The sequence below is a fragment of the Cryptomeria japonica genome, chromosome 6 (assembly GCF_030272615.1).
Source record: "Cryptomeria japonica chromosome 6, Sugi_1.0, whole genome shotgun sequence".
NCBI lineage: Eukaryota > Viridiplantae > Streptophyta > Pinopsida > Cupressales > Cupressaceae > Cryptomeria > Cryptomeria japonica.
This window is the reverse complement of record NC_081410.1, coordinates 143,912,826-143,931,761: the sequence shown is the minus strand read 5'-3', so window position 1 is coordinate 143,931,761 and position 18,936 is coordinate 143,912,826. Positions and strand designations below refer to the sequence as shown.

General features: G+C 31.4%; 1 long non-coding RNA gene across 1 annotated transcript; it reads left to right on the top strand.

Annotated features, from left to right (window-relative positions):
- Positions 1-8,595: 8,595 nt before the first annotated feature.
- On the top strand, positions 8,596-9,295 carry LOC131064934 (uncharacterized). Its single transcript, XR_009111332.2, has 2 exons — positions 8,596-8,850; positions 8,988-9,295. It is a non-coding gene; the product is annotated as an uncharacterized LOC131064934 (long non-coding RNA).
- The last annotated feature ends 9,641 nt before the right edge of the window (positions 9,296-18,936 follow it).

Sequence of the window (18,936 nt, the reverse complement as noted above, 5' to 3'; positions counted from 1 at the left end):
TGAAATGTTACTAAAGAACTTATTTGAGAACTTGAACACAATTAGGAAGCCAAAGAAAAACAACTCAGCAAATACACTAAAGTTTGGTTCACTTATTGTATGCATGTTTTTCTACTTTGAGAAGTTCTTTCCCTCAGTCGGTAAAGTAGTTTGGGAGCTACACCAACCAATCACCCATCAAATTAATGTCTTTATCAAGAAATTGGGAGATAATTTTAATGATATCATGGATGACTACTTCAGTAAATTTCAAGAAAAGATGCACAATAGGTACCAGATTCCACCACACCTGGTAGAGAAATATAAGGATGATATATGTTTTGAGGTAGACACTGATTACTGTTATGTGAATGCTGTAGAACCAAGGACTCAATCTTTTCCACCAATGGGTTACGAGATTGACTATGATATCACACAACAGCAAATTGATGTCTATCTTTCATTACCAAGGCATGCTACCGAGTTAAGATATGGAACTTTTGAAGAAGTTAAGGAAAAGGTTAAAATGAGTATTGTAGTACCTAAAGCTACAAGGAAGGCAACTAAAATGATTAAGGCATTGACAGAAAAATTTAGAGAAGAATCTATCTCTACACCTATCAAAGGCACTCTTGCCATTACCGCAGAGGAATCAGAAGCTCAAGAGGCAGCAATAACATTGAGTACCAAACTTCCTAAGGGTAAAGTGTTAAAAAGAAATAAACAAGACACTTCCAAGGCCCTATTGACTCCACCAACAAAGAGACCTAACACTAGAGCATCAACTGCATCACCGAGTAAGAGACAAAAGAATGTTACTGCTCCTAAGGTAACCAAGACCTACAAGAAATCTACTCAGAGACTCATTTTGGAAAAAGAGTCTAGTGATACAGAGTCTGAGGATGCAAACAAATTCTAGATTGTAAAAAGCCAAAACGTAAATATACATAGTGTAGAAAACTTCTGTGCAAATCTGAAAGAATATGGTGGATTTAGTTCATTTAGATTTGTTAAGTATGAAACTAGGAACAATGATGAAAAGAGACAAATTGAAGAAGTTGTCATCTACATGCTTCTAAAGTTCCGGTTAACTCCATTAGAACTAGCAAAATCACTTCCAGATGAATTTTATTTGCATATTGATAATTTTCTAACCCATCTCTTGGTGTGATCTTGTTGTATTTCATCTACCTTCTACTTTCCTTTCTCATTATCTTTATCATTATTAGTCAGTTGAGTCTTGCTTCTGTAATACTTAGCAATATGACCTATTTTGTTGCATGCATAGCATGTAACATTGTTCTTCTGAATTGCTTTGACATATCCGGTATTATTTCTTGACCTACAATGATTAGCAAAATATCCAAACTTTCCACATACATGACATTTAACATTCATTCTGCAATCTTCTGATCTATGACCATATTTCTTGTAGTTTGTGCATTGACCGGGAACAGAATTGTAGTTTTGATTTGCCTTATTTCTACATTGTTTAGCCATATGCCCAAATTTATTGCAAACAAAACATCTACCATTGAATTTATAAGCATTAGATTGCCTTATCAGTTTCCTCTATTCCGATGAGTTCTACATATTGGTTGTCTGACCTTCATTAGCAGTATCGGAGCTTTCACCTTGTACAAATCCAAGTCCTCTAGAATCATCAATCTATCTTTGTCTTTTTAGTAAGTCATCCAACTGTGCAACACTGATCCTAAACTTTTCTTTATACTCACTTGCAGTAGTTAGATCATCTCTCAGAGTAGTTATTTGCCTTTCAAGTTCTTGTTCATTGTTCCAGGAGTGTGCCAAGTCAGTTCTCAATAGATTATTCTCATGAGTCAATCTTCCACATTCATCAAACTTGTTCTTCATATATAAAATAAGATTATCTTCCTTCTTCTTTCTGTCCGCAATATCTTTTGATAACCTCATGGTTAGATCTTGCATTTCATTCTTCTTGAGAATGTTTGCTTGACTTAGTTTCTAACATTATTCCTTAAGAGAATTCTTCTCCTCATCATCCGGTTGTTGTAAAAGTTCTTTTCTCTTGGATTGAGTAGATGATAACCTTTCTTCCAGGATAAGAATGAATTCATTTGCAAAATTCAATTCTTCTTGCAATTTCAAGTTCTTCATCCTTTCAACATCATAATCCTCAAGAGCCATCTCACGTTGTTTCTCCATAGCCATGTTTAGAGAATCTAGCTTCATAATCTTCCTCAAGCTGTTAAACTTATTTCGAGGAACCGGGCTCTGATACCAATTGTTGGGATCTAAGAAGATTGAGAGGGGGGCTAAATCAATGTTCTGTCGAAATATAGAGTTTTTAACTTTCTAAATCATGCATATATATATCAGTAAACAAATAAGTATATAACAAGAGGCAAATAAACCATCCACATAAATGAACATCATAACACACATAATTTATACGTGGAAAACCTCAATGAGGAAAAACCACGGTGGGATTTGTGACCCACAATATCAGTTCATTGGCCATATGAAAAGATATTACATAAAATAGGGGCCTGCACTTGCAGGAAGGTATACTACCTAGAGCATACTACTCATCACTAAAGAGTCTCACTGACTACAAGCTTTCTGCCAAAGTAAATTATTGAAAATGAACTCAGGAATTCATCTGCGATGCCAAATAGAGTTTTGGTTATGGTTCTGCTCTGTACCGGTTCGTAAACTTGAACTATTACCGATATTACTTCTCCTCCAAGAATACTTTCCAAGCTATCTATAGATCATTGCATGATATAATGTTCGCATACAAAAATGATCTCCATACATATATTTCACATCATACAGTTCTGCTATATCTATATATGTCTATCATCTATTCCATCTCATCATCATACTCAATTGACCTAGTAGACTGACTTATATACCTATTACACACGATATGCTTTATGTTGGCTTACAATGTATTTACAAAATATATTCAATGTTGACCTCGACAATAATTACAAAATGATTTACTAAATAAATCTTCCTTGACGCCAACTTCCTTGAAGTATTGATGCCGCTGACGGTGCCGGTGTAGCTCTGATGCTTCCAATGTCAGTAACTGTTGGTATATGCCTCCTAGTGCCAGTTTGTGACTTCCATCAGATCTTGTTGCCATCAATGACAAAAAAATGAATCTAATGAGTGTCAATTGCCAACACTTCTCCCATAACATAGACAACCTTGTGACTCTAATGGATTTATGTGCCCCTAGGCAAAGACAAGGTGAAACTTTTTCTTCATTGTTGCAACATTGGAGATCCCTTTCTCATAGATGTAAATGTCACATCCTTGAAGTACAAGTGGATATTTTCGTAAAAAATCTAATTCCTCAAATCAAATACCTGCTACAAATGCAGCGTCTCTATACATTCAAATAATTTATAAAGAAAGGCCTAATGTGTGAGAAGGGTCTTGTTGAACAGGGGATTTTGAAGAACAATAGGGAAAGCGATTTGACCAATAACACAAACAATGAGAATTCAAAATTCTGGTCAAAAATAAAAATGTGACAAGTGATGGGGTTGTGGATGCTCGCGTGGTGAACATAGCTCAACCTGTAGTTTCACTACAAGGACCAATCACTTGTTTTGCACCAAATAGAAATCAGTCTCATGACAACAATGCAAAATCAACAAATGCAGTACAACCTAGTAACTTCCAACCTCCAAGAAATAACACACCTAAGAGAAATTATACATCACTTAGAGAACTAATTGAGTCAACACTGAAGAAATTGATACAAACAAATGACATAACTATACTAGAGGTCAATCCATGTGAACCAAGTCCTTTCAAACTGACCTGGTGGAATGATAATGATTGTTTGAATATCATCACACCAAAGGCCATAAAACATCAAGTTTCCATAAGCTCAAAAACTTGATTTAGGACCTCATTGACCAAGGAGATATCATTGTAGATAACAATAAAGGGTCAAGACCCAACATTGATCACATCATATTCAATGACCCATTTGTCAAACATGACAAAGGGAAAGCTCCAACTCAAGTTCACAAGACAACCAAGCCAACTACACTAAGGTTTCCTACAATTATGCAAGCAATACTCTTAGCTCAAGTGATGAGATAGTGGCCATAATTACTATCAACCCAAGGAATCAGGATTGTGCACTCGTCACCAGTCAGTCAAAAGTCACATTACAAGGAGTTACTTCTAATCCTCCTTTTCCAATGGGGACCTACAATGTTGTTGACCAATTAAAGAAAACTCCAACACAAATATCACTCTTTGAGTTACTCTGCATTTCTATGAATCATAGATGAATCCTAGACAAAGCACTTCATTGGTCTTTTATCACCATAGACATAGATGAGAACACCTTCTAATCCATGGTTGTAAATCTATCTATTGCTCCTCGTGTTGCCTTCATAGAGTGAGATATCCTAGTAGATAGACCTTTTCATAACAACCCACTACATCTAGAGCTTTTTGTTCATAATAGGAAAGTTAGAAGAGCATTGATAGATGGTGGAGATGGTCTGAACATATGCACTCTCAATTGATTAAAGCATTGGGTTATTCACACTTTTAGATCAATCCTTCCAAAAGGATAAATATTAAAGCATATGTTGATGAAGAATGCCCATCAAAAGGTGTGGTTACTCTACATGTGCAAGTAGGACCTATCACTACAGATGTCACATCCAAGTGCTAGATAGAGAATTAGGATACAACATACTTCTGGTTCATCCATGAATACATGCCATGCAGGTCATGTCGTCAACTTTTCATCAGTGTGCTAAGTTTCCATATAACAACATTGAGATCACAATACAAGGTGATCCAAGGACATTTCAACTCTATAACAACCTAAGAGTAAGCACTGATAACTAGGTCCCTATCCATCAAGCACATCCTCTCACCTCACAACTGGAAGATCCTTGACAATTGCAGATACACAAGCATCATCAGCTTATACACCTACTACACCACCCTTACAAATCAAAGAAGAAGGATGTGGTGAATATTCCTATTTAGGTACATTGTTTGTTAGGCAATTATCTCTCTCCCTTAGATCCTTTAGGAGATCACTACCTAATCCTCTTAACTAGAAAAAAGGAAAAGAAGTGGTTAGATATTCTTTCTCATGCTCTTTTAATATATGGGGGGAATTAAATGAGGAATTTTTGGAAGAAGATGTAAACAAATGGTTGTACAAAGAAGAGGAAGACAATCTTGCTATCAAACTCTCCTTGGATCGGTATGGAAATGGCTTCAAAATGTTGCAAATACATGGTTACAATTGTACAGTGGGCCCAAGGGCACAAGATCAAGGGATCGTAGAACCAATTTGACCTTCAGAGAGCCTAAGAAATCAAGGTCTGGGATATAAAGATTAATATCTAGGCAAGACACACTAGTTATACTAAATATGCCTACTCTAACAACACCCCATTGTACTCGTATAACCACTGATATAAAATCCCCGAATCAAAGTTACTTATCAATGGTGGTATTTGCACCATCATCTCATGTGAATGTGGCAACAAAAATAGGTATAGAACCTACAGGTGAATTCAGTATAGGCATTACACCTTTATCACATGCAAGTGTAGTAATGGAAACCAGTCTAGCATTGACTAGGGACTCAAATATCAGAAGACCGGAACCTCTTATCCAAGAGATGAGTGTTATCTCAATAACAAAAGAAGGATCTATAAGTCATAGCAACGTTCCACTGATAATCAATGTTGCAGAAACTCCACTCTCTCTCATCAAAGAAATTGAAGAACCTTATGAAGAGGGATCAAACATAGAAACATATATTGAAACTGAGACAGATTCCCATGAATATGAATGGATGTCTCTTCATAGTAGCAACACCTATGTAGTGGAGATGTCTTATTATCATCAACCACCCATTGATTATGGTATCATCTATGAAGACAAGGCAATAGATCATAACTCTTAGCGACATTATTTTGATACCCGAGCATGTGTGATAACAACAACATCCCACTCCAATGAGGGAAATGACCTATGTCTCATGTTGAAACTTGATAAGTATATTGGTTACATCTCTTATTTTTTCCTTGCGTTTTCTTGTTAAGTGATGAAAATTACATGGGTGTGACATGAAGCTCGATGGTTCCTTGGTTGCGCATTAAATCTTTCATTTACCTAAGTTTACAGAAAATCATATTTTAACTCCCATCTATAGTTTGAATGACATGCTTAGAGGGAGGTTTACACTAATAATTTTTTTTATTAATGTCATATAAGAGAAAGCCACACTAAAGCATGCTTCTAATTTTGCAAGGGACTTTCACATACCTCAACTATTTTTACTAAAAGAATCATTTTTATTATTTTTTGGAATCACTCACCCATTTTATACATGTATCTAGATGCTAGAAGCAACATCTAAGCATCCAAGGCAAAAAGGGATTTTATTTAAATTATTCAATCTTTCATCCCACTAGATATGTGAGGAAATCTCCCTCAACACTTACATTCTACAAGAACTACTAGCTAATATTTTTTTGCAAGTGTCTAGCGCAATAATAGCTAAAGTAATGGATACAAAAATTATTGGTAAAACATGTGTGCATCTTTCAAGGCTTTGTATGCAATCAAAGTATATATGTTAAATTGTTGCTTAATTATTTTTTTTGACAAACACATTAATCTAATTTTCTATTTTTATAGAATTATACTTAAATCATTATTTTATTTTAACAATTTTTATTTTTATGTTTCATATACATCTTAATCCTAAGCAATATTACTCTCAAATGCATAATGAAACATAGATTTATAACTTGTAATTTCGCATATATATAACATTATTCCTCTAAACAAACTTTAATCAAAAAATAATTCTTCTACTTCTATTCTCTTAGACCTTGGATTTGCATTGGAGCCACTATGTTTTACCATCCAACATTAGCCAATCCTTAGTTTCTTGGATTTACCTTTACAAAATTACATTTCTAAAATATGCTTCTATTTATCTCTTTTGAAAACATAATATTATTTTATATTTCAATAAGCTTTAACAACTTATTTTTATCTTACTAACTACTACCTAATTTTGATAAGAACGTCCTATGTTTCATCGTCATCCATAGGGAAGTGAATACTTATTATTAGATTTGACAATAGTTAAGAGCGTGTCTTTGCATTTTAATGTCAGCCAATTATTATAGAAACAATATTATTATTTTGTGCAATTCTTTTATCTAATGTTGTGTATAAAAAAAATCAAGTTATCTTAAGAATCAGTTGTATGGAAAAAAATTTCCTCTTTATTTAATATTAGAAAAAAAGATTTAGTATTTGAACATGTTTTATTATTTGTGATAGCATTTTTTGATTTAATGTCTAATATTTTTAATAATATAATATTAAGAGTTGTGGTTTTAAGGTTGTTTGTGTTGATCATAAGTACTCATTACTGAATGAAATGTACTCTTTAGATCTAGAAAGTGTGATGCCAAATCTACACAAAACACGACTTAGTACACATCTACTAGTCTAATTTTTGGGGAGACCTTTATGGACACCTAAACAAAAAGAACGTTGATGTGACATCATATTTGATGATGTGGTCCTAAAACCTTAGCTAAAGGTAGAGGTGGCATCATATTTGATGATGAGGTCTTGAAACCTTATCTAAAAGTAGAGGACTTGCAAATAAATTCTTGTAAACAATTGGAAGTGATTTGAAATTGCCACTTAAGATTTTCAAAGATGCATAGTTAGGATGCTCAACAACTGGGTCCTCTCCCCTATTACTTTATCTTCTATAAATCATAAATTCAATTGATATACAATTTTTCTATTTAATATAACAAAATTAATCTACCTTATAAATATAAATTAAAAAATAGATACTAGTGAAAATGTCAATGTAACAAATTTCAGAAAAAACATATAATAAAAAATACAAATTATAATTATAAAAAACTCACAACTCAAATAATACACAAATCACAAATGAAAATCATTAACATACAACCATAAAATCCAAGCCACAAACAGGGGACCTCATCACCACACTTCCGCGAGCACAACGACAGCAGGGATTTGAACCATGGTGGCCACTTCACCAACAAAATATTTTAACCGCGACACTACATATCCGAAGACGATTTCAATTATTTTTGAATCATACATCCAATTTCAATTATTTTTGGATTAAGAGTTATAAATTGAATGGAAAATTGAGTCGCCTATTCTCCATATCAGTCACCATTATAATTAATCGTCTACTCACAGATCTTAAATCATACATCCAATTTCAATTATATCAGATTGATAGGTTTCATTAGAAATTGATGGAGTCTTTTAAGTCCAACAATAATTGAATGGAAATGCACTCAGATACCCATCTGATAGTTAGATTGATGAATGCCTTATTATTTCTAAAATCCTGGGTTTTTTTGAACAAACTACTACATTTTCCCGCACGTAATTTGAATCTGATTACTTTGAAGATTCTTTTGAAATCCAGGCCTTTAAGTCCAACCATTACAAGATGGAAAAGTCCCAATCAAATACGTCAAGAACATGCACTCAGCTAGCTATGTGACAGTTACGTCGGGTCGATGTGTTATTATTTCTGTAAGTCATTGGATTTGAACAAAATACTATTTTTAAAGCAGTTAATTAAGATATGATTTGCAATATAACAGATGGATTTCCTGGACTTTTCTTGAGGCTTCTCTATAATTCAAAAGTGTGGGTTTTCTGAATCACTGACCTTTTTTTGGGTGGGAGATCAAATTTCAGAGGAGAAATGGACATGGAAGCACCAGGTGCTCAAGAAATGTCTTATTATGAACATATTCAGAAAAGAAAGGATGAGAAAGGTTGTCTCTACAGTTGGTATGTAACAATCTGACTTCCATACATTAAAAAAAAAATTAGTTTGTTGTCTTTATTAGGAAGTGTGCATTTTTATCCATGTTTCTGAAGTCAAGAATAGTTTGTTCTTACAAAATGAGTTCTTTATTTTCCTACAGTGCATTTGCTTTGTGCTGCTGCTTCTGCTGTTATGAGAGCTGTGAATGCTGCCTCGACATCCTCTGTTGCTGCTGCACATAATCTGGGTTTATCTGTCAGTAATAAAGAATGGATGTGTATTGTCTGTAGTGCCCATCCTATCATGTATATGTTGTACCAGATGTGGTGTAGAGGGGGAAAAGTTTATTTAATTCTTCATTTGCAGATCTGATGAATAAGGTTGTATAGATTATTTTGGGGTGTAATAAAATTCCTGTGACATTTTAGTATCAAAAAATATGAATTGGGTGGACTTTATTTTGGATTTTTATTGTACTAATATAATTCCTCTTCTAAAGAGAAAATTTGGTTGGACTCCTGTTTCGATTTAAAAAGTAATGTGTTTGAGATTTAATTTTATAGAATTAATAAGGTCCTTCTGGATAGTGCCTTTCACGGTTAACCATGAGTTATAGAATATCAAAGTTAAAACTTTGTTGTGTCTGCTGATTCTGCCCTCTCTTTGAAGGTTGCTTTAGCGGCTTCTTTTCCAGATCTAGGTCTACGGCTTTTCTGCCGGTCCCTTTTTCTGGTAGGATCAGCAGATCGATCTGCTGTGTTGAGCTCTGTTTGCAGTATGGTCTCCATGGGGGTCGTTGTGCCCTGTTGGAGGATTTGGGTTGTTGTTTACTGCAGTCTTTTGCTGCCCCTGTTCTTCTGTTTGGTAATCCTATAGAGGATCCTGTTGCTCTTCCCTCTGCATTCCATGGGATACTAGATGGGTTTGGTGTTGCCCTTCCCTCAGTTTCTTTTTCAGCTAGTTCTACGGAGGTGGACGTCTCCCCTGCAGCCAGTGCTAGGGATTTATTTCGGGTCTCAAGATTTCGGTGTACCTGATTGAGGTTTTTGTTGCACCTCTCTATTGTTCTTCTGATCAGCAAGGATTAGTGGTTGTCTTAGGGTTGCTTTCTGGGTTGGTTGGTCAATGGGTTCTTTTGAGATCTTTGTGTTGTTCTCAGTTTCAATTTCATAGACTGGTTGGTCTCATGAACAGGCTGTGTCTATTCTGGTTTCAAAATGGACCTTTCGTACAGCATGTGAGTGACAGGTTAGTCAATCACAGCCGTTAATTACAAAATTGATGGTGTAACATGTACTGTCGTTTTGAAGCCAGAATAGATACGTCCTCATAAACGTCATTAAAAATCCCATTCATTCATTTACCTTATGTGGTACGTCCACTAGCTTCCTGTTGAATATCATCTATTGAAGTGGAGACCCTTCTAATGGGCTCTGATTGACTTCTTCATTGCCTCAAATGTATAAAATTAAATTATTAGTCCCGCCTATCTATAGGCGGAGACTAATGTTTTCACCTCTTTCAATTAGTTTTGCTTTGGAAACTGTGCTAAATATTTATCTTATAGGTTATTCTATAGTTTGTTCTGATTTATTTATTAATATCAATTTCTCTTTCCATTTTTACATTTTTCTATTGGCTGGTATACTTTTTACTGGGGTTTTTTTGTTTTTCTTTTAATTAAAAAGAGATGACCAATCAAATGTGACAGGGCAAAAAATTAGATGAATTCCTAATCTCTTATAGAAAATTTTAACCGTACACCATAAATTGACAATATTGGACATACGCATTTATGAGTCTTTCATTTTAAGTTTTCTCACTGCCTTTGCTTCCAGTAATATTGTTTTTTATGATTTCATGTAGTATGTAAAATTATTTTCCATGTGATTGTTTACGAACATGTGCTTAAGATTGAAGTAAAAGAGATATTCATTACTATATTGAAGGATAACTGAATTTTAATAATAGTCAAATATTTAACCATATTGAAAATAAATTTCCCAAAAGAAAATACTACCCTATTAAAAAAAATTTCCCTTAAAAATACATTTCAATCATTTATAAAGTAAAAATTCCTTTACCATTAGACTTCAATTTTATTTTATATTTTTACAAATTATTAAATTTAATTTAATTATATATTATGTTAAAACTAAAAAAATATTTTTATATTAATTATAAGTTTTTAACTTTTATTAAAATAATTTTAAAATTGTAGAATTTTTTTAAAAAAAAATTATATTAATTCTTCTTATAATTTTGTGAGAAATTCACAGTAGTTAAAAACATTTAATGAATTGATATGGAAAGTTCATAATTTCTTAAAGTCTTTATTTCATTCATCACATTTATTTGAAAGATGGTTCTTAATGTTTTTTACTATTATTTTCAAAAAAGTATATAATTATTTCACTTTTACTTTTCCAAATTTATCTTCTATTATTGAACAAGTTGATGTGTAAAAATTGCCATCCAAAGCGAGAATTTTACATAGTAGATGTAGTGATTAGAAACAAATACCCTTTGAATAGAATTAGTACCACGAATACAAATGTCAAACAAATCATTACTTCTATTTCTCACAAATTACTATATGATATTTCTTTATAACACAAAATTTATTTATCATTAATAAAAAATTGAACTTTATTAACAAATTTAACATACACAACAACATTTTTATATAGTTTTTAACAAATATAAGATATTGACAAATCCACCAAACATTATAACATTAGTTTCATTTTGTCTAACATATAGACATAATCTTAATACCTTTCAACACTAATGACTAATGATATTAACTATATAAAATAATTTAGATAAAAAAAGTTAGAAAATTGAAATAGAAATATTAAATAATTTTAGTTTGTTTTCATTATCATTGATTTTAAATTATGATCTTCTATTAATTCAATTTTTTGTATTAATTTAAGTAGCATTAAAAATTTAAATTATTATTATATTTTTTAAAAACTAATATTAATTATTATATATTTTTTTTAATAAAACGTTGATTATAAAATTTAGAAAAACTTAAATAATATTTGAGATTATCTAAACAAAATTATTTTTTTAAAACCTTGTTAATACATTTCTTTGTATTTTTAGCTTTTTTACTATGATTTTACTTGTAATTTTTAATGTAAAAGTTAAAATTTAAATGTATCAACTTTAAAATAGTTTATTTTATTTTTTATTTTTTACTTGAATGACAGTTTTTATTTTTTACTTGAATGACAGTTTTCATCTCCAACATTAGTATGCTTTGATAACTGTGCAAAATGAAAAATTTAATCTTATATCAAAGTTTCATTTTTGTTCTTATTAAACTATTTTAAAAATTATTAATTTTTTGATTTGTAATTGGCGGAATGTTAAAATACTAAACCATTATCTAGTCAAACTTGTTAAATGAATGATCATAATTTTATTAATGTTATTTTCAACTTGTTAAATGAATGATCATAATTTTATTAATGTTATTTTCTTTGAGCGAATCTGTTGCAATTAAAATTAAAATGTTTTTATCGCATTCTTTCCTTGACATTATGCAAAACTTCCTTAAAAAGTTATGGGTGCAATAAAGGAAACAAAATTTAAGACTATTTAGCTAGCATTTGTATGAGAGTGGAATTTTATTATTTAAATATTATGAAAATATTTATTATTTAAGAAATATATGATTCAATTATTTAAAAATAATAATTTCTTTATTTTAAAAAATGTCTTACAAATGTATAAGTAGAATTTCATCAAAATGTTTGTATTTAATCTAGAAATCTTTCTGAAAATTTAAAAAAGAAAAGGTAAGGTTTTTAATTGTTTTTTTGATATTTTGGTTAAGTAAATAAATATAATGAATTAAAAAATAAGTAATTTAGAAATAAATATTTGCATAGATAATTGAAAAATAAAAATAAATAAACGGGGAGATAGATATACTTAGCTTTAGAATTAAAGATGAAAATTTTATATTAGTTCTTTGTTATCAATTTACTATTGCTAGATAAACAACTACTTAATTGTTCTCAACACTTCACTCATTGCTAGCATGTTTTTAGCTAAAGGCAGGGACTCATGCTGTCTCATAGCTCTTGTTTGAATATATATAAGAAGAATATTACAAAGTTGTGTTGCTTTGCACATAACTCCTTGTGCTACTTTATACTTTGTGTCGATAGAAGAAATGACAATAATCGACTATCTTTTGCTTATCCAAGAGATAACTTCTAATTAATGTGAAATGCATATCCAAATGGTGACTTGCAATTATTAATAGATTCATCCCAGTTTAAATTTGTGTAGCTTGTGAAATAGATACTTAGATGTCATAAGTCAAATTATGTCTTTACTACTTTCCAATTTGAAATCTTAAGTTATGTCATAAATCATGGGAGATAGTCCACTAAAAGTCCTACATTTGGTATAGTGTTGGTAAGATAAAAGAGACTTTACCATTTTTTTAAGAGTGTGTCATATATCTTTTATGATTTTTCCAATCTAAAAAATATCAAGACCTCCTTTTATGGGAGTTATCACTGGATAATATTTAGTCATCTTAAATTTTGAGAGAAACTCTTTGATTGTACTTTATTTAAGAGACAAAGTTGCAATATTATGTTTTACAAGCCTTCTATTTGAGACATAAATGCAACTTGAATCAAAATCAACCATCTCAAATGATTTATTTAGATCTTTCTTCACTTTGATGAAAAGATCATCAACATTCATGTAAAAATGCTAACAATTTCTTCATGCTCCTTTTGAATGTTCATGTTAAAATCCAAAAAACTACAAACAAATCGTGCATGTATTTGATGTACCATGTATGAGGTGCTTACTTCAAAGTATACAAAGATTTGACTAATTTATATACATTAATTTCTTTTCCTTAAACTACAAGTGCAACAAGTTGATGAATGTAAGAATCTTCTTGATTTTTTATTTAGAAATATGCTTTTGACATTCATTTGACAAATGCACTGGCTACAATGTATGATAAGTATTTTTAATCTTATTTTTGGAGCAATTTTTTCTTAATAATCAATATCATTCTTTTACTACCAACTATGCTAAAGTTATATTTCACAATAATCTCATCAACCTTGTACTTTGTTTAGAATACCCACTTGTGGCTAAGCGCAAGAAGATAGGGAACTAAAAGGTGGGCACACCACTTTTTGGTCCCATTTAAGCCACAATCGAGGATGTTATAATGCAATCACATTATGGCTCTAAGCTTGATCACTACAAATCATAAAGCGATTGTGCATGTTATAACATGCTCATGTTTCTAAGAAATAAATACCTCTCTCTTTCTCTTCTCATCTCTCTCTCCACCTCCTTATATATTTCACACTCTTCCTCTTCTTCAAACCATATACATGAAATAAACATGACATAATTTATATATATGTTTAACTTTTTGCTACTTTATGTTATGTTTCATATATATAGTGTCAACATGTTTGACAATGGTTTCAACTCTCTATGAGTTATAATGTATATTTTAGGTTTTGGAAGTCCATATAGTTATTAGATGATAAAAATCTCAATAACCACTGGGCTTTTGTCATCTTTTCCTCTCTATCTCACTCACTCACTCTCCCCTAAGCTTTGGACCTCTCTCTATCTCCCTATCTCTCTCCATGTCTCTACCTCTCTCTCTCACACAGTCTCTCTCAATATATCCTATCCCTCTCTCTATCAAGCTACCTAGGTACTCTCCCTCACACCCTCCCTACCTCTGATTCTCTACACAAATTTCTCTCTCTATAGAGAGGGGATAGATAGAGGGAGGGAAAGAAAAGAGACATGGAGGGCTGAAATAACGAGAGAGAGAGAGAGAGAGAGAGAGAGAGAGAGAGAGAGAGAGAGTATGATTTTATCGATTACCACAATTTTGACTAAGTTTTAAAAAGTATAAGATATTCCAAAACCTAGAATCTACATTATGACTCTTAGAGATTTGGAACCATTCTTAAACATCCTAAAATTATATACACGAAATATAACTTAAAGTATACAAAAGTAAAAAAAAGCATATATAAATGTTACTTACACTTAAATATTTATTTTGTGTATATAGTCTAAGGATGACAAAGTGTGTGAGCTATATAAGGAGGTAGAAAGAAATGGGAAGAGAAAGAGAGGAATGTTTTCTCCTTATAAATGACTTGGTAGTGTGAGTGTGTTATAGCATGCTCATATATTATATTATTTGGTTATTTCCAACTCTTAGCCTTGGATTTTCCTTGTGCATCCAACACAAAGGGTTGGACTTACATGTCAATTCTCATAGACACATTTTTTGCATTTTTCTAAATATAATACAATGTCAAGTGTACTATCCATCACATTTGCACATCTTTAGTTGTTAAGTTCAAAAATAATATACTTGCATAGAACTCTCTCTTAGCTTTCTAACCATATAATAATTTTCATGTCTTGATATGTTGAAGTTTTGATCTTTAATTTAATTTGCTAGTCTCTCCATTTATGAAGAGGAACAAAGGATGATTTATAATGTAAGTATATTAATATATTTAGCTATATGTAACCTATTGGTTGAAAGAATAGATGACTCTTATATACTACTTACTTTTCTCTTGTAAATTTTGTTTGTGGTGTCGTTATATGTGTCTATGCACCTTTAACATAAAATATTTGCATTTTATAGTTATGCCAAAGTATGGTATATGGACTTGTATAATCATTCAACTTCTTCAAACACAAAATTAATAATGAATACTATGAAATTGAACTTAAAAACATGCAATTTCAATCTCCTATATCAATAAAGGAATAATAAGTGATATATTTTTTAGACAATGATTGTAATTTTATAAAAATTATGAAAATTATGTTCGTATGTCATAGAATTTGTAGTATGCAAGGTAAAATTTGATAAAATTCTAAAACTATTTTTTTAGCCTGTATAAAATTGTACTTATGTTACAACTCTATAACATGTTTGAATTATAGGCTACTTTGGCTATCACTAGCCCTTAGGGTTCAATTTTCTAAAGCATTCAATCTAAATAGTTGGACTTATATGTCAATTTTATATTTTAAATTTTTTTATCTAGTCGAACTCTATTTTTCCAATATCTAAACGAATTGATTACTGATATTGTTCACTAATTTTTTAGTGATTGAAAACTAAATTAAATATCACATTTAATTTATTTAAACTTCATAATTAAATTTCTAAATTTACTATTAGAATTTCAACAGTAGATTCTAAATTTTTACATGACTATAATACTAATTTATATAATTCATCAAATCTATTATACTTACATCCAGAGTGGTCATCTAAGAATGGCAATCTAATCCGCAGAATGCACCAAACATCTATTATAATATATTTATAATGTATAAAGAATAATGATACCTAGATATACTATTATATGCTTGAAACCCTTCAGATCATTCATCTGATCCTCCCTCTTCCCTGTCTGAGCCACTCATCTTCTTCTGTAACTTCAGTCACTTGCATGACATTTTTGTTCTATGCATGAATTTTCATGTGGACATTGAGAGTTGGGGGACAGCTAATCCTCAGGACTTTGAATTGTGTGGTATCTATACAAGATTGAAAAGGATAGTTTGAATTGGGCCCATTTAAAAGCTTGAATTGCTTCATTGTTCATTTTGGAATGTAGTAGTGAACAGAAAACAGGGTATCATAGTACTTTATTAATGGATTGTCTTTTATCATTATTTTTCTGTCATATCGTTGTTTTTATTATCGTTCTTATGTGGGTGAGAAGAAGTAATGAAAAGCTAAGAACCCATCCTGGATTGTTTTTTATGATTACTTTTCTGTCAGTTCAGACACATTGTGGAATTGGACAAGTTTTCATGACTAATTTATTCAGGAATAAATGAAGGGTCCCATAGAAGGACAACTTTATATTATTCAAATGGATTGCACAGTGGCAGCACTGAAAGTGTTAACAGAGTCAGCAACGCAGGAATGTCAGTTCATAAATGAGTGTTGATTGGATTTTTAATCACTTGCAGGCTTTGCTGTTATTATGGCGAACCCAATTGCTGTATATAATTATTGGTTTTCAGTTTTTTTCTTAAATTTTGTTCCCTTTTCTAAGTAAACTATAAATTTCTTATATTTTTTTAAGTGAAGTGTAGGTGTAGGATTTGCCAATGAATGCATATAAGATTATGATCATTCTAAGAACCTATGAGACTCCTTTGATGGCTTAGGGTTGAAAAGAGACAAAATAAAGAGCCCTCGCCTAATTTAAAGGAGAATAAAATCCATTTAACATAGATATATAAAAATATTAAATATTTAGAATATATTCAATGTGCTATCTTTGTGATGATATAAAAAAAACTATATTAGTTTATATAAATGAAAATTGTTGGAAATGAATAGATTAATAAAAGTATTTTGATAGAAAATTGTGACTCATATCAATTGTTGATTTACAAATGGTGTAACAATATTAGTAAATTTAAACAAGCGTTTGGAGTAGTGAATGATTTTTTTCACTTTGGGTCATTTTTTTGGCTAGAATTTGATTTTGTAAGTGTAGATTTAATTTGGATTTGCAGATTCAATCCCTAATATTGCAGATTCAATCCCTAATAATTTTGAAAATGCTGAATTTCCAATAGAATAGGGGTTAGAATTTATTCAAAGAAGAAGAAATACATAGCAGGGGCATCAAATAGCCCTATCAAGTTCCACTAAGTGATCTAACTATTGCCACAAACCTAGGGGTAATTGACCCTTATCCACAATATTCTAGTTTAGCATTTGATCAGAAGTCCATTTGGCTAGACAATTTGCTACTCTGTTCCACTCCCGAGGGATATTTGAGAAAGTAACAGAATCCAAAGACGCACACAAATTAAGGATCTAGTTAACAACCAAAACTAACTGCGAAATAGCATCTCCAGAATGCTGCCGAGTCAACAAATCCACCACCACTTGTGAATCTGATTCACAAATGAGCCTGCTCCATCCAAGAACACTCCACAACATATGTTTTTAGTTCGTTTCTACATAAAATTGGTGCTTTTGCTTGTTGATTTTCATATAGTAAGGATAATTGCTTACCTTTTGTTAGAATTATGTAAAGATACTAAATCAACAACTAAATAAAAGATCAAGGATAGTGCACTCAAACATGTAAAATACCTCAATGCTCTTAATAATGCATATGCAAGCAATAAATGGTAGCTCTAGGATGGAAATAATCTCAAGTGATATGTCTTGATAATGTAAAACAAACTAGAGCTCCACTTTAAAATACAACACGACGAGTCATAAATGACATTCTTTCTCATCTTGATTTGACATAATGGTAATGAGGATAGGTCAAGTTGGTCCCAAAAATTGAATTTCAATTTTAAAAACTTAAATAGGTCATTGTGTGCAAGTATAGAACAGATTGAGATCATTGTCATGACTATAGATATAATATTGGGAAAGAAAGGGGTAACACTAAGAATTATGACTAATCCTTATAAAATAGTGTAGATAGAAAGTTATAAATCTTAGGTTGTGTGTTTTCTCTTAATCAAAAGAAATATTTGTACACTCGCTATTGTATAAAAGTCATTCTAATTGAAATGGGTCCAAAACACAAATGAAAGGACATCAATATGCAAACATCACAATTACAAGGGTTATATAGAAAGGACATGCTTAGTTGCATTTTTTATTAAGTTAAGTGGAGAAGGGGAACAACTTGTTAGATATCCAAATAAAAAACCATCTATCAAAAAAAGGGCTTTGAGGTGAAGCCCACTAAAAGAAACAAAGATTTTATAACAAGTTTACATAAACATAAGCATAAATATATAAGTTCTAAGATAATCTAAAAATAGCTAAGACTAGAAAAAAAATGAAATAATGGAGGGTATTGAGAAAAATAGCCCCATCCATCCAACATGTCCTTCAACTCCTCCTCCCATGGGACTAAGGTGTTGTTTTATCTTTCCCTTGATCCACTGGCCTTTAGTCTTCAGAGGAGTCTTCCTTTCCTTCTTTTTCTGAAATATGTTTTCCACAATCACAGCCTCCACCACACACTTCTGCATCAAGATTTGATTGAATTTGATTGGTT